The 14,744-nt window shown below is 45.8% G+C and overlaps 1 protein-coding gene across 7 annotated transcripts in view; it reads left to right on the forward strand.

The window, feature by feature from the left end:
- SPAG16 (sperm associated antigen 16) overlaps positions 1-14,744 on the forward strand; it is a 766,854-nt gene that overhangs the window by 64,559 nt on the left and 687,551 nt on the right. The window lies entirely within an intron of this gene.

Genomic DNA, 14,744 nt, shown 5'->3' on the forward strand with positions numbered 1-14,744 from the left:
GCTTGTGCCATCCGACTCCCGGCCTGAGTTCACGGCCCTTGTTGAGGAGGGTAAAAAGGCGTCCCGTTCGGCCCTTCAAGCCTCTCTGGACTCTGCAGATTCAGGAGCCAGGACTTTGGCCTCTGGAGTGGCCATGCGGAGAATTTCGTGGCTTCAGGCCTCCACACTGCCCCCGGAGGTCCAACACACCATCCAGGACTTGCCGTTTGATGGCCAGGGTCTTTTTTCTGAAAAGACAGACTCACGACTGCAGACCCTCAAGGATGGTCGGATCACCATTCGCTCCCTGGGCATTCACACGCCTGTTACCCAGCGGAGATCCTTCCGGCCACAGCCGTACCGCCCGTTCAACCAGCCCAGACTGTGGCCCGATAATAGGTGCAGGGGCAGAGTGAACCGGCGCAGGCAATCGGGCAACCAGGGAAACCAGTCCCAACAGCCCTCTAAGCCTACCTCGGGACCCAAACAAAACTTTTGATGGGACGCCCGAGGACGACCCACCAGTTTCTTTACCGGATCCTTCCCCGTTGTTTTTCAACCGTCTCTCCCAATTCCTACCGGCGTGGTCCCAGATAACAACCGACGACTGGGTACTTCGCACGGTGGAGTCTGGTTACCGCCTCCAGTTTATTTCGCCCCCTCCCTCCCACCCACCCTACCCGTCCCTCTTCAGGGACCCCTCTCACGAGCAATTCCTCTTGCAAGAGGTCGAGACTCTGTTAAGTTTGGGTGCCATAAAGGAGGTGCCGGAAGGCATGCGGGGCAGGGGATTTTATTCCCGATATTTCCTAATCCCCAAGGCGAAGGGAGGTCTGCGACCAATCTTCGACCTCCGAGAGCTCAACAGATTTCTGGTCAAGCTCAAGTTCCGCATGGTAACCCTGGGGACCATTATTCCCTCCCTGGATCCGGGAGACTGGTTTGCCGCCCTCGACATGAAGGACGCGTATTTCCATATTTCCATTTACCCTCCTCATCGTCGCTACCTGCGCTTTGTCGTCAACCACCAGCATTACCAGTTTACGGTGCTCCCCTTCGGTCTCTCCACGGCACCGAGGGTCTTCACCAAGTGCATGGCGGTGGTCGCCGCGACCCTTCGCCGTCGCCGGATACATGTTTACCCGTATCTCGACGACTGGCTGGTCTGCGGAACGTCCCAGCAGCTCATAGCGCAGCAAATGGCCGAGATCCTAGGCCTGTTCCAACACCTAGGCCTTATGATCAACGCCAAGAAGTCTACCTTGACTCCAACCCGGAGGAAAGAATTCATCGGCGCGGTCCTGGACTCCAATCTTGCCAGGGCCTGCCTCCCTCTGCCTCGACACCAGGCCATGGCTTCCATCATCCGAAGCCTGCGGTCCTTCCCGACGACAACGGTAAGCACCTGCCTCAGCCTCCTAGGCCACATGGCAGCGTGCACTTTTGTGACCCCATATGCTAAACTCCACCTTCGCACCTGTCAAACGTGGTAGGCGTCGGTTTACCGCCCACACAGGGACTCGATAGACACGGTGGTCACGATTCCGCAACCAGTCCTCGTATCGCTCAACTGGTGTTTGGACCCAGGGGTGGTGTGTGCCGGGGTTCCGTTCCGCCCCCCTCTCCCCTCCATCACTTTAACTACGGACGCCTCGGCCATGGGATGGGGTGCGCACCTCGGCGGCCTACACACCCAGGGCCTTTGGTCACCCCACGAGCTGACCCTCCACATCAATGTCCGGGAACTGCGAGCGGTTCGCTTGGCGTGCCAGACCTTTCGCTCCCAACTCCAAGGTCGCTGCATGTCTGTCCTCACAGACAACACGACAGCGATGTTCTACATCAACAAGCAGGGCGGAGCATGTTCCTCCCGGCTTTGCACAGAAGCGATGCAACTGTGGGACTTTTGCATAGCCCACTCCATTCATCTAGTAGCATCGTTTCTCCCAGGAGTGCAGAACACACTGGCAGACTGCCTCAGCCGGTCTTTCCTCTCCCACGAGTGGTCGCTTCGTCCCGATGTGGTGCATTCAATTTTCCAGAGGTGGGGTTTTCCCCGGATAGACCTTTTTGCCTCCAGGGAGAACAGGAAATGCCATCTGTTCTGCTCTTACCAGGGCAGCTCCCAGGGCTCCCTCTCGGATGCATTCCTCCTCCCGTGGAAGGATCACCTGCTGTATGCCTTCCCTCCGTTCCCCCTCGTACACCGGGTGCTGCTCAAGCTCCGGAGGGACAGGGCCCGCCTCATTCTCATTGCTCCGGCGTGGCCGAGACAGCACTGGTACACCCTGCTGTTCGACCTCTCAGTAGCGGATCCTATTCCCCTCCCGCTATGGCCGGACCTCATAACGCAGGACTTCGGCAGGCTTCGCCACCCGGACCTGCAGTCCTTCCACCTGACAGCTTGGCTCCTGTATGGCTAACGCGAGCAGAGCGGGACTGTTCCGTGGCAGTGCAGCAGGTGCTGCTAGAGAGTAGAAAACCTTCCACTCGGTCGACCTACCTCGCTAAGTGGAAGCGTTTTGCGGTCAGAAAGGTCTCAACCCTCTCCTTGTCCCTATTCCCAAGATCCTGGACTATCTCTGGTCCCTCAAGGAGCAAGGCCTCGCGATCTCCTCCTTGAAAGTGCACCTGGTGGCAATTTCCGCCTTTAGGCCCAGCATAGGGGAACGTTCCATCTTCTCCAATCACATGGTTTCCCATTTTCTAAAGGGGCTAGAACGCTTATACCCTCCGGTACGGCACCCAACTCCTACCTGGGATTTGAACTTGGTCTTAGCCAAGCTTATGGGAGCCCCCTTTGAGCCCTTGGCCACGTGTTCCCTTCTCTACTTGTCCTGGAAAACGGCCTTCCTCGGCGCGATTACTTCGGCGCGACGAGTCTCTGAGCTTCGTGCCCTAACAGCTGACCCGCCGTATACTATCTTCCATAAGGACAAGGTGCAGCTTCGGCCACACCCCGCCTTCTTACCTAAGGTGGTGTCGGCTTTCCATGTGAACCAGGACATCTTCCTCCTGGTCTTCTTCCCGAAGCCGCACGCATCTCGTAGGAAGCATCAGCTTCATAGCCTCGACGTGCGTAGGGCCTTCGCTTTTTACATAGAGCGAACGAAGCCTTTCCGCCGGTCGCCTCAGCTCTTTGTGGCGGTAGCAGATCGCATGAAGGGCATGCCAGTCTCTTCCCAGCGGATTTCGGCCTGGGTGACGTCATGTATCAAGACATGCTACGAGCTCGCTCAGGTTCCGGCTGGTCATCTCTCCGCTCACTCTACAAGAGCGCAAGCCTCTTCTGCCGCATTCTTGGCCCACGTTCCCATTCAGGACATCTGTCGGGTGGCGACCTGGTCTTCCGTTCACACCTTTGCTTCCCACTACGCACTGGTGCAACAGTCCAGAGACGATGCAGCCTTCAGCTCAGCAGTCTTACACTCTGCCACGTCTCACTCCGACCCCACCGCCTAGGTAAGGCTTGGGAATCACCTAACTGGAATGCATAGGAGCAATCACTCGAAGAAGAAAAGACGGTTACTCACCGTTGTAACTGTTGTTCTTCGAGATGTGTTGCTCCTATCCATTCCAGACCCGCCCTCCTTCCCCACTGTCGGAGTAGCCGGCAAGAAGGAACTGAGGAGCGGACGGATCGGCTGGGGTATATATCTAGCGCTATAGCGGCGCCACTCCAGGGGGCGCCCAGCCGACCCACCGAGTGTTGCTAGGGTAAAAATCTTCCGACGAGCCGTGCACCGCGGCGCGCGCGCACCTAACTGGAATGGATAGGAGCAACACATCTCGAAGAACAACAGTTACAACGGTGAGTAACCGTCTTATCCTCCACTATGTGTTTCCAGTGACCCTGCATTTGCTGGGAGAAAGCAGTTTGACTGCAGACTGTCTCAGCAGAGACATGTCTCAGAAACATGAGTGATCGTTGAAGGATTAATTGGTTTACCACATATTTGCCAGAAGGAGTCGACCAGACATGGACCTGTTTGCAATAATGTGCAACAAGAAGTGTTGCCTCTTCTGCTTCAGAGGCAGCAGGGACATCCAGTCTTTGTCAGATGCCTTTCTAATGCAGTGGGGAAGGAGCCTGCAGTATGATTTTATCCCCTTTCCATTGATCCAGAATGTGGCAAGGAAGATACGTCAGGACATGGCGAGGATGATTATCATTGCCCCAGCCTGGCCACACCAGCAATTGTATACTGTCTCTTCCAACTGTCTGGCAGAGTCTTCGTGTGTCTTCCTCTGTCACAGATCTGTTGTCTGAACAGGAAGGAGGTTTCTTCATTCCAACCTGCAAGCCCTCCATCTGATGGCTTGGGTGATTGATTGTCTCTAATTGGAATCTGTCTACCAGACAACATTACAAATCAAAATGGACCAGATTTGTGACTTGGATGACTGGGAAGGGCATCTTTCCTGCTTCAGCATCCACACCCTATAGTCTAGAGAATATCTGATCTTTTTAAAATATGAAGTGATGTTATCTAATTCATCATTAAGGGTTCATTTGGGAACCGTTTCTGCTCATCATATCTTAATTGCTGGTAGATTACTGTGCTTAATACAATTTAAGAGGTTTATGAAGGGCTTATTTAATATGTATAATCATTTGAGAAATCCTGTCCCACTTGGGATCTCAATTTGGTTCTAGCCATGCTGATGAAACCACCCTTTGAATTTTCTGCTGAGTGTTCCTTGTGTTGTTTATCTATTAAAATGACTTTTATTGATATGCCATCTGCCAGAAAGGTAAGTGTGCTAAATGCTCTTGTGACTGATCCACCATTCATCATTTTTCATAAACATAAGTGGTTCTTTAGACTGAACCCAGGTTTTTGCCAAAGGTGGATTTCTGATTTTCATGTCAATCAGTCCATTGATTTGATGGGTTTTGTTTTTCAAAACCACATTCTAATAAGGTTGATTCAGCTTTACTTACTTTGGATGAAAGAAGAATCCTTGTTGCTTATTACACAGAACTAAAAGGTTTTGTAAATCATCCAGATTGTTTGTTTGTTTGTTTGTTTGTATGCTAAAAATTGCATGGAATATAGTTTCTTCCCAGACCATTTCTAGGTGCATTAAATAATGCATTATTGAATGTTTTATTCTTTGGCAGAGACTCCTCTCCAAGGGACAATATGTCCACATTTCACTAGATCTGTGGCAACCTCTCTTGCTTCCCTTAAACAAGTCCCTGCTGTAGAGATTTGCAGAGCTGTTAGCTGGAATTCTGTTCACATTTTCAGTAAGCATTGTGTTTTGGACTTGGCCTCTAGAGCAGATGCTGCTTTTGGTAGAGTGGTGCCTCAGTCTCTATTGAGTTAGGACTCTGTCCCCACCTCCGGGTTATTTTCAGCACTGTTTATGAGTCTGTCCCATAAGTGGGAATATGTAGAGCCACTTGAACAGGAAAAGGTCACTTACTTGTAACTCGCGTTCTTCAAGATGGCTCTGCATAGTCCTACTCTCTGCTCATCTTCCTGTCTTTGTCAGAGTCTAATTGCTTTTTGTTCCCCGACATTGCAGTGGAAGGAACTGAGGTGGTAGAAGGAACTCCACTCCGTATATAGTTTTGCTCTCAGGATGTTCAGAAATCCTGAACAGGAAGGGGCTGGTGGCGAGAGAGTGCTCTAATGGATACTGCTAGGAGAAGGTTTTACCATAAGTCATCACAAGACAGCACAGTACCCATAAGTGTGAATATGCAGAACCATTTTGAAGAACTCTGGTTACAAATAAGTAACCTTTATGTACTTTTCATTGTTTGAAATATTTTCTTAGGTCTAGATTCTGATATTTACTCACATGCAGTAGTACCTTACTCCTTAGTGAGTCCACTTTAAATCTTAAGTTACAAATAAATGTGTAAACCTCTGTACCAGTGGAGGGGTCCTCATTCATCTTTGTCACATTTCAGGCCAGGAAATGGAGTATAGGTTTCTTGTTATATGCGAGTTTAAGGGCTGGGTGCTGTTACCTGAAGGCCTGGAGAATGGGTTCCTCCTTTGTGTTAGTGTTTTATATTATGAATGCTCCCCCGTCTCTCTTTCATATTATACAAAGCTTTCATTTGTTAGGTGATTCGAAGAACCACTGTCCTGCCATTCACACAGCAGTTGTTTATTGCCCAAAAATCTTGAGCATTTGATAATACCAAAAAGTGATAAGCAGGGGAGCACTTATAAATAAATAAAATCACTTTACATATCCAGTACAAATGATTAAACTCATCAGTCATCCACGCGCTCACACAAGCTTTGATTTACCTCATACCCACTACTTCACATTGCAAATGATATTTCATTTCATTCCCTTCTAACGCCATTGGCTCACATGCTTTTTATTGCTCTATGTTGGTCTCACTCATGTCTCAGTGGGCAATGTGCTTTTATTCAGACAGTCTGCCTGCCCTGCATACTGAAAGATGTTAGCATAGTCTGCAGCATGTCAACAAAAGCTTTTTCTGGCCCTGATGTAATTGAAGCCTTGAGAGGTGGACCTATGCACAGATGTAAACTGGAGAAATTTTGGTGGTAGTTCTTTTTCTGAATTTGATGATAGCTTACAGGGAGCCAGTGTACTGAGTGGAGGACATGTGTGATGTGCTCACAGTAGCCCGTGTAGCTGAGTATGCCCATTGCTGTACTTTTGTACTATCTGTAGTTACTCCAGGGCTGACAGCTTCATGCCCCTAAAAAATGAATTGTCCTCTGAGTGTGTCAGTACAGTTAGATCTCAAACCTCTTTTGTACATTTCCCTGGATTGCTGCTGCATCTCTTAGCCAGGACAACAGTATCTCATGATCAGCTGTGTGGTATGTTGCAGAGAGGCTCAGGAGAAAGAGAATGGTTCTCGGCCCTCCAGCTATTGACAGAAGGAAATTGTCCTTCAGTGCCACTAATGCTGTTTCCATTCCATATCCTGATATGACCAGATTGGCTTTGGCTAGAAGAACTAGAAAGTGGCTTTACTAGCGTCTCTATGACATACTGGATGGTAGGTAGCTTGGTGCAATGGGCCAGACTATTGGTGGTCAGACTATTGCATATTTGAAGGAGACAGAGGAGGTATGTAACATTCATAGTAGATTCTAGAACTATTTTCTGAATTTGGCAGCCAGATCTGATGCCCAATTCAGGAAAGCTGTCTGGGACTCACTATTTATCTATTTATTTATTGGCAGTAACGCCCACTATGTTTTAAGTGCTTTCTAAATACTTAAAAAGGATGGTTCCTGCTCTAAGGAACTAGTTCCTCGCAGACCTACCTCCTGTCATGGTTGTTACTGCTATTTAATCTCTTGCAAGTGTGTCTGCATTCATGTGTGGTTCCCAACAATCAATGCTCTTCTAGAGTGTTCTGACTTGGCACCTTTGGGGCCTAATCTAATGCCCATTGAAACAAATAGAAGTCTTTCCACTGATGTCAATGGACACTGGATCAAGCAGGTGTCTGCATATTTCCCCAAGGTTGGATCTATACAGTCAATCATCCTACACGCCAGTTATTGGAGCAGATGCTGATTTTGGTAGAGTGGTGCCACTTCTTTGTTTGGGCCTTCCTTTTCTGTCCTCTTCTATTTAACTTAAAGGTCATACAAATGGTCATTACCCTACAAATTTGAGTGATCTTCAGAGCATGCTACAAAGCCCATGTTTTTAGCCTGGTTTCTGCAGATGCCTGGCCATTATAAGGATTGGTACTTGTGTAAGGTAAAATTTAGTCACTCAAATGCTTAAAAGGGTTGAGCTGAGTTGGTTTAATCTTTGGTCTCTTATTCTCTGACTTTGGGGTGAGAAACATCTGCTGCTCAGTCTCTTTTGTGACTGGTTTTAGTTGATACCAAAGGTACTTAGAGCCATTTCTGTGAATTTTAAATCTCAAGAACTATATGGGTTTGTCTTTTATTATTTTGTACAATTGTCTTTGTTTGGCTGCATGACCTAGCATCTCAGCCTTGCACGTTATTTTCTTGTTGTAACTGAACAACATGAAGAGAACTTAAATGTAAAATTGTGTGTGACTAATCTTAGCGATGGTGTGCTTCAACTGAACTTTCTAAATGTGAGGGAAGAGGTACTTGCCCTTTGCCTGTTCCACACTTGATGTGTAAATGTCATTCTCTCCATTTATGGGCATGCCAGAGTTGATAGAATATAGCATGTACGAATTTTTTTACACATTTTGAGGGAGTGATAGTTATTTTCTACCATCTGCATCCAAACTCCTAAAATAAACGTAGACATTTCAAAATTGTCATTTTCTAACATATCAAGTCAATTATATATTTAAACTTTGGGGTTCCTGGATTTAAAATGGGTCTCATAAACTAGAGACCAGATTGTGCCAATATGGGGCTGTTCCATGTTGTTGGCAGTGTTGAGCTTCATCATCCCCAGGAAACTCTGGGTGGGGGAGATATAATCTCTCTTTCAGGTCCCTTGTGAGCAGGAGGAGTGCACATCCCTAGACAAATTAGAGGATTGGGCTAAAAGAAATATGACGAGGTTCAACAAGGACAAGTGCAGAGTCCTGCACTTAGGACGGAAGAATCCCATGCACTGCTACAGACTAGGGACCGAATGGCTGGGCAGCAGTTCTGCAAAAAAGGACCTAGGGGTTACGGTGGACGAAAAGCTGAATATGAGTCAACAGTGTGCCCTTGTTGCCAAGAAGGCTAATGGCATTTTAGGTTGTATAAGTAGGGGCATTTCCAGCAGATCGAGGGATGTGATCATTCCCCTCTACTCAGCACTGGTGAGGCCTCATTTGGAGTACTGTGTCCAGTTTTGGGCCCCACACTACAAGAAGGATGTGGAAAAATTGGAGAGAGTCCAGTGCAGGGCAACAAAAATGATCAAGGGGCTGGAGCACATGCAGGAGTGAAATTAGGAAGGCCAAATCACACTTGGAGTTGCAGCTAGCTGGAGATGTTAGGAGTAACAAGAAGGGTTTCTTCAGGTATGTTAGCAACAAGAAGAAAGTCAAGGAAAGTGTGGGCCCCTTGCTGAATGAGGGAGGGAACCTAGTGACAGAGGATGTGGAGAAAGCTAGTGTACTCAATGCTTTTTTTGCCTCTGTCTTCACAGACAAGGTCAGCTCCCAGACAGCTGCACTCTGCAGCACGGTATGGGGAGGAGGTGACCAGCTCTCTGTGGGGAAAGAAGTAGTTCGGGACTATTTAGAAAAGCTGGATGAGCACAAGTCCATGGGGCCGGATGCGCTGCATCCGAGGGTGCTAAAGGAGTTGGCCGATGAGATTGCAGAGCCATTGGCCATTATCTTTGAAAAATCATGGCGATTGGGGGAGGTCCCGGATGACTGGAAAAAAGCTAATGTAGTGCCCATCTTTAAAAAAGGGAAGAAGGAAGATCCAGGGAACTACAGGCCAGTCAGTCTCACCTCAGTCCCTGGAAAAAGCATGGAACAGGTCCTCAAGGAATCAATTCTGAACCACTTAAAGGAGGGGAAAGTGATCAGGAACAGTCAGCATGGATTCTCCAAGGGCAAGTCATGCCTGACTAATCTAATTGCCTTCTATGATGAGATAACCGGCTCTGTGGATGAGGGGAAAGCAGTGGATGTGCTATTTCTGGACTTTAGCAAAGCTTTTGATACAGTCTCCCACAGTATTCTTGTCAGCAAGTTAAAGAAGTATGGGCTGGATGAATGGACGGTAAGGTGGATAGAAAACTGGCTAGATGGTCAGGCTCAACGGGTAGTGATCAATGGTTCCATGTCTAGTTGGCAGCCGGTATCAAGTGGAGTGCCCCAAGGGTCGGTGCTGGGGCCGGTTTTATTCAATATTTTCATTAATGATCTGGAGGATGGTGTGGACTGCACCCTTAGCAAGTTTGCAGATGACACTAAACTGGGAGGAGTGGTTGATACGCTGGAGGGTAGGGATAGGATACAGAGGGACCTAGAGAAATTAGAGGATTGGGCCAAAAGAAATATGATGAGGTTCAACAAGGACAAGTGCAGAGTCCTGCACTTAGGACAGAAGAATCCCATGCACTGCTACAGACTAGGGACCGAATGGCTGGGCAGCAGTTCTGCAGAAAAGGACCTAGGGGTTATGGTGGACGAAAAGCTGAATATGAGTCAACAGTGTGCCCTTGTTGCCAAGAAGGCTAATGGCATTTTGGGTTGTATAAGTAGGGGCATTTCCAGCAGATCGAGGGATGTGATCATTCCCCTCTATTCAGCACTGGTGAGGCCTCATCTGGAGTACTGTGTCCAGTTTTGGGCCCCACACTACAAGAAGGATGTGGATAAATTGGAGAGAGTCCAGCAGAGGGCAACAAAAATGATTAGGGGGCTGGAGCACATGACTTATGAGGAGAGGCTGAGGGAACTGGGATTGTTTAGCCTGCAGAAGAGAAGAATGAGGGGGGATTTGACAGCTGCTTTCAACTACCTGAAAGGGGGTTCCAAAGAGGATGGATCTAGACTGTTCTCAGTGGTAGAAGATGACAGAACAAGGAGTAATGGTCTCAAGTTGCAGAGGGGGAGGTTTAGGTTGGACATTAGGAAAAACTTTTTCACTAGTAGGGTGGTGAAGAACTGGAATGGGTTACCTAGGGAGGTAGTGGAATCTCCTTCCTTAGAGGTTTTTAAGGTGAGGCTTGACAAAGCCCTGGCTGGGATGATTTAGTTGGGTTTGGTCCTGCTTTGAGCAGGAGGTTGGACTAGATGACCTCCTGAGGTCCCTTCCAACTCTGAGATTCTATGATTCTATGAATGGTGCAGCCTGCCCCAACCCCAATGTGTGCTTAGCCAATTTCAAGGTGAAAGTGGGATAGAGGGAGCAAGACCCCTTCCTGTCATATAGGGGCACACTGATGGAACACATCCTGCATGCTCCTGAGCACAGGGCTGCTATTGAATCTGGTGGGAGGAATAATAGGGTGAAGTCTGCTTTCGCTTTTGTTCTCTCAACACCCACTCAAAGACCAGATACAGTGGAAGGGAGATGTGGAGTAATGTTTACTTACTGCATCAAGTCTGTTTTACCCAGCGTCCATTGCAAATCAATAGCATTCTCTCCGACGTCCTACTTAACACCGTAGGACATAAAAACAACGAGGAGTCCTTGTGGCACCTTAGAGACTAACTCCTCATTGTTTTTGCTGATACAGACTAACACGGCTACCACTCTGAAAACTGTAGGACATGTACTCCATGATCAGCAAGATGTTATAAAGGAGTTGTAGATATACCCCTTTGCACATCATGATAAAAATGTGTTCCCTAGACTTCCATCAAAAATCTGAGTTGTCAGTGATATCTTTGATTATTTAGTTCAGTCATATTCATTTTGTTGAGTTACACTATATCTAAAAAAATTGAAAGGCAACTATGTACAGCTGCTCTTTTGGAGAGTCAAGTGCTGGGAAACAAAATGTTGCTTGCGTGAGACTCTCTGAAACACAGCAGAGGTTGGAAACAGCATTCACAACCTCCACACATCTTTCTAATTCAGAACACACATGCAGCCTTGCTATGTGCGGCTACTGGGTTTTGGGAAGTAGCCAACAAGGTCAGTCCTCAGCTCCTATGCTAATTTTGCATGATGTGGATTTGTGTTGTGCATGCTTCAAACATATACACATTTTCCCCTTCTCTGATGCCTTGTGGAGAGCTCATCTACGGTATGGAATAGACGTACAGCATTTCTCTGTATGACCTCGCTATTGTTTTGACCACTGGTGCAGCCAGAATACTGAGATTCTCTTAGCTTCGGCCCTGACATGCAATGTCAGAAAGTTCAGAATTTGGCCTTTCTCTTTCAGAGCTAGCTCCACAGATCATCCAACCTGATCTATGCCTAAAACTTGGGTCAACCTAGCTACATCACTCAGGAGTATGAAATACTATAGGCCCTGCTAGGCCTAGCTACTGCATCTTGAGAGGGTGGAGTTGCTACATTAACAGAAAAACACCTTCCCTTACTATAGCAAGTGTCTTCATTACAGTGCTATAGCAGTGTGGCTGAAGCTGTGCCACTGTAGTGTTTGTAGAGTAGATATAGCCTCAGTGTTGCCACTGTAACTGTAGGGGACAGAATCAGAGCTGATGGATAGCTGCTGAGGGACTAGCCCCCACCTCAGTTGTGTTCTATGTCCTAGATGTACTGGCAGGGCAGTGGAATCCAGCACCTCCTGCAAGAGATAATTAAAACAAAACTGCAGAAGTGATTTGTGTTCGGTCTGCACAGCACCTGCTCAGGCAACAGACTAGAAGGATGGTGGAGAAAGGTCCAAAGTGGATACCAAGACTGTGTCCCTCGGTTGCCCTGGAATTTGCAGCTGTTAAAGTTATTTAACACTCTGCCTGTAGCTCCATCAGATGCTCTTTTTTTTAACCATTAGGTATAACTGTGATTCCCTTCTCCGACTTCCTAAATAAATAAGTACAGTTAGTAATTGGAAATCCTCTTAAAGGGCCAGTTGAGCAAAGCACTTTAGCACTCAATTAACTTTAAGTGTGTGCATGCCAACTGGAGTCCTTACTCACATGCTTCCTTTTAAGACTCCTCACATTTCTCACATTCTAGAGAGTTTAGCTGAACTGGGGCCAGGGCCCAAAAGGATAAAATATTAGCGCCAGTAAAAAAAAAATAAATGTAAATTTAGAATTTTTTCTTTGAGAAGAGGGATGGCTATTTTGTGAAAATTTGAATGAAAAATGTTCCCACGTTCAATATGAACTTTTTTTTTTAACCTGACCTGTCCAAAATTTGAACTAGGAGCCTAGATAGAGAAGGACTAATATTTGTTCACAGAATTATTATTTGCTTGTATTGCTGTAATCATGGACCAGGATCCCATTGTGGTAGGTGTTGTACACAGAACAAAAAGACAGTTCCTGACCCCAAAATTCTAAGTAATCATTGTTCTGGCTTACATATATATTTGAACCCAGCACTGCTATTAGAATTGGTTCAGAAAACCATGCAATGAAATTGTTACTAGCTCAGTATATTTCTTTTATTCTCTGGAATCTGCAACTGTTTATTACCAAAATATGAAGTCTAACTCAATGACTTTCTTTGTGGTTGAATTAACACATCTAAGCCTGTTACCATGTTTCCTCCTTCCTTGATCTGATGTAACTGCTCTCTGGATGGAAAAGGAAATTTCAAAGGCACTAGTTATAATACTTAGACCTGACTGACCTTTTCCAAACACAAGGCAGTCAGAATGGGAAACATGAGCTGTTACCATTTTATAGAGTGTAATCACAATCCTATAGATTTTGGTCATTCTTTCAAGCAGTTACTGACTTTTTAAGCTCTTTAACTTTTTCATGGTTCTGTGGTGGTTTATAAATATGTATATTTCACAAGCGCAAACAAACCCAATGTCCCATGAGCATCATAATTGCGAGTGGGTGACAGTTATTGAGTGAGGGGAAAATCTTCCATATGAATAAAACAATTCTGCATTATATAGTGCTTCAGGAAATGTTATTTGTAGCATTTATTGCAGTAGTCTTCACTTTTAAAGAATTGATAATTGTGCTAGTCCTGTTTTGTAAGACACGTTTCTTTTCACCTTTTTGTAGCTTTTATTGGAGTTCATCATACAGAAGGTTTTGATCCTCATTTAATCCAATTTATGCCTGCTGGTTTTTTTTAAGAGTTAGAATTTCACGACTGAACTGAACTTTACTTACAAAGAGCAGATTTTATTAGATATGTATGTTTAATTTTGTTTGTTTCAGCCTAGTTATTTATTTCATGTGTTTAGTGCCCTACAAATAAAAGATGTTTTGGTTCACAAGCAATTCTGGGGGGGGAAAAAATTAGGGTTGAGCAAATCATTTTGTTAGATCCCAAATGAAATATTTTGTATTAATTTTGAGAGCTTTTTAATGTTTTACATTTACAAAAAAAAATGAAGGAAATTTTGAAATGGAATTTCTAAATGTTTTTTGTTTTGACATTTTAGTGGTTTTTGTTTTTCACATAAACAATGTGGCAAAACATTTGATATCGGCCATTTTTTTTGCCCTCCTCTTCCTCCCTGCTCTCCCCCCCCCCCGCAAAAAAAAAGTTTCAGCTGAAATTTTTTCCCCAGTTCTACATGTGATGTTTTAAAGATGGGATTTTCAAAAGAGATGTAAGAGCCCAAATCCAACTGAAATTCAGTGTTCCATTCTTACTCCTCCAGGGGTACAGGATCCACCCCAATGTGATACCAGCATGTACAGTATCCCATATGATTGCAATGGAAATTTTCTAAATATGAAGTATATGTAAACCAATGTAATCATATCTGCCTTAGTCTGTGGATCTCCTGAAAGACTATGAACTTTCCCATTCATCTCAGAGAAGCAATAACTCTGAAATCCAATGATAATTTAAATGTCAACATTAACTATTTTACTGCTGATTATTTTAGCAGAAACATCAAGCTAATGTGTTTGTGTGTCAGGTTTGGGAGGCAAAGGCAGACACTGGGATGGAATACAATGGGGAAGCTTGTTGTGCTGGAGTGAAAATTCAAACGCCCGCTCTATATGTTTTAAGTTACCTCTACATTTGGGGGACAAGAAAAGAAGAGGTGCATCCCTTCCTCCTCAGCTATCTCCTGGGTTCCAAAATAATTCCCCCACCTTCTTGGATGCGAAAAATTACAATTCTCCTCTATCTAGTTACCGAAACCCTGCAGCTTTTCTTTGACTAATACAGTGTTTTTCATATTTTCAATACCAGAATCTGCAGCGCACTGCAATTCTGGGGCATTGT

The sequence above is a fragment of the Mauremys mutica genome, chromosome 10, assembly GCF_020497125.1.
Source record: "Mauremys mutica isolate MM-2020 ecotype Southern chromosome 10, ASM2049712v1, whole genome shotgun sequence".
Taxonomy (NCBI): domain Eukaryota; kingdom Metazoa; phylum Chordata; order Testudines; family Geoemydidae; genus Mauremys; species Mauremys mutica.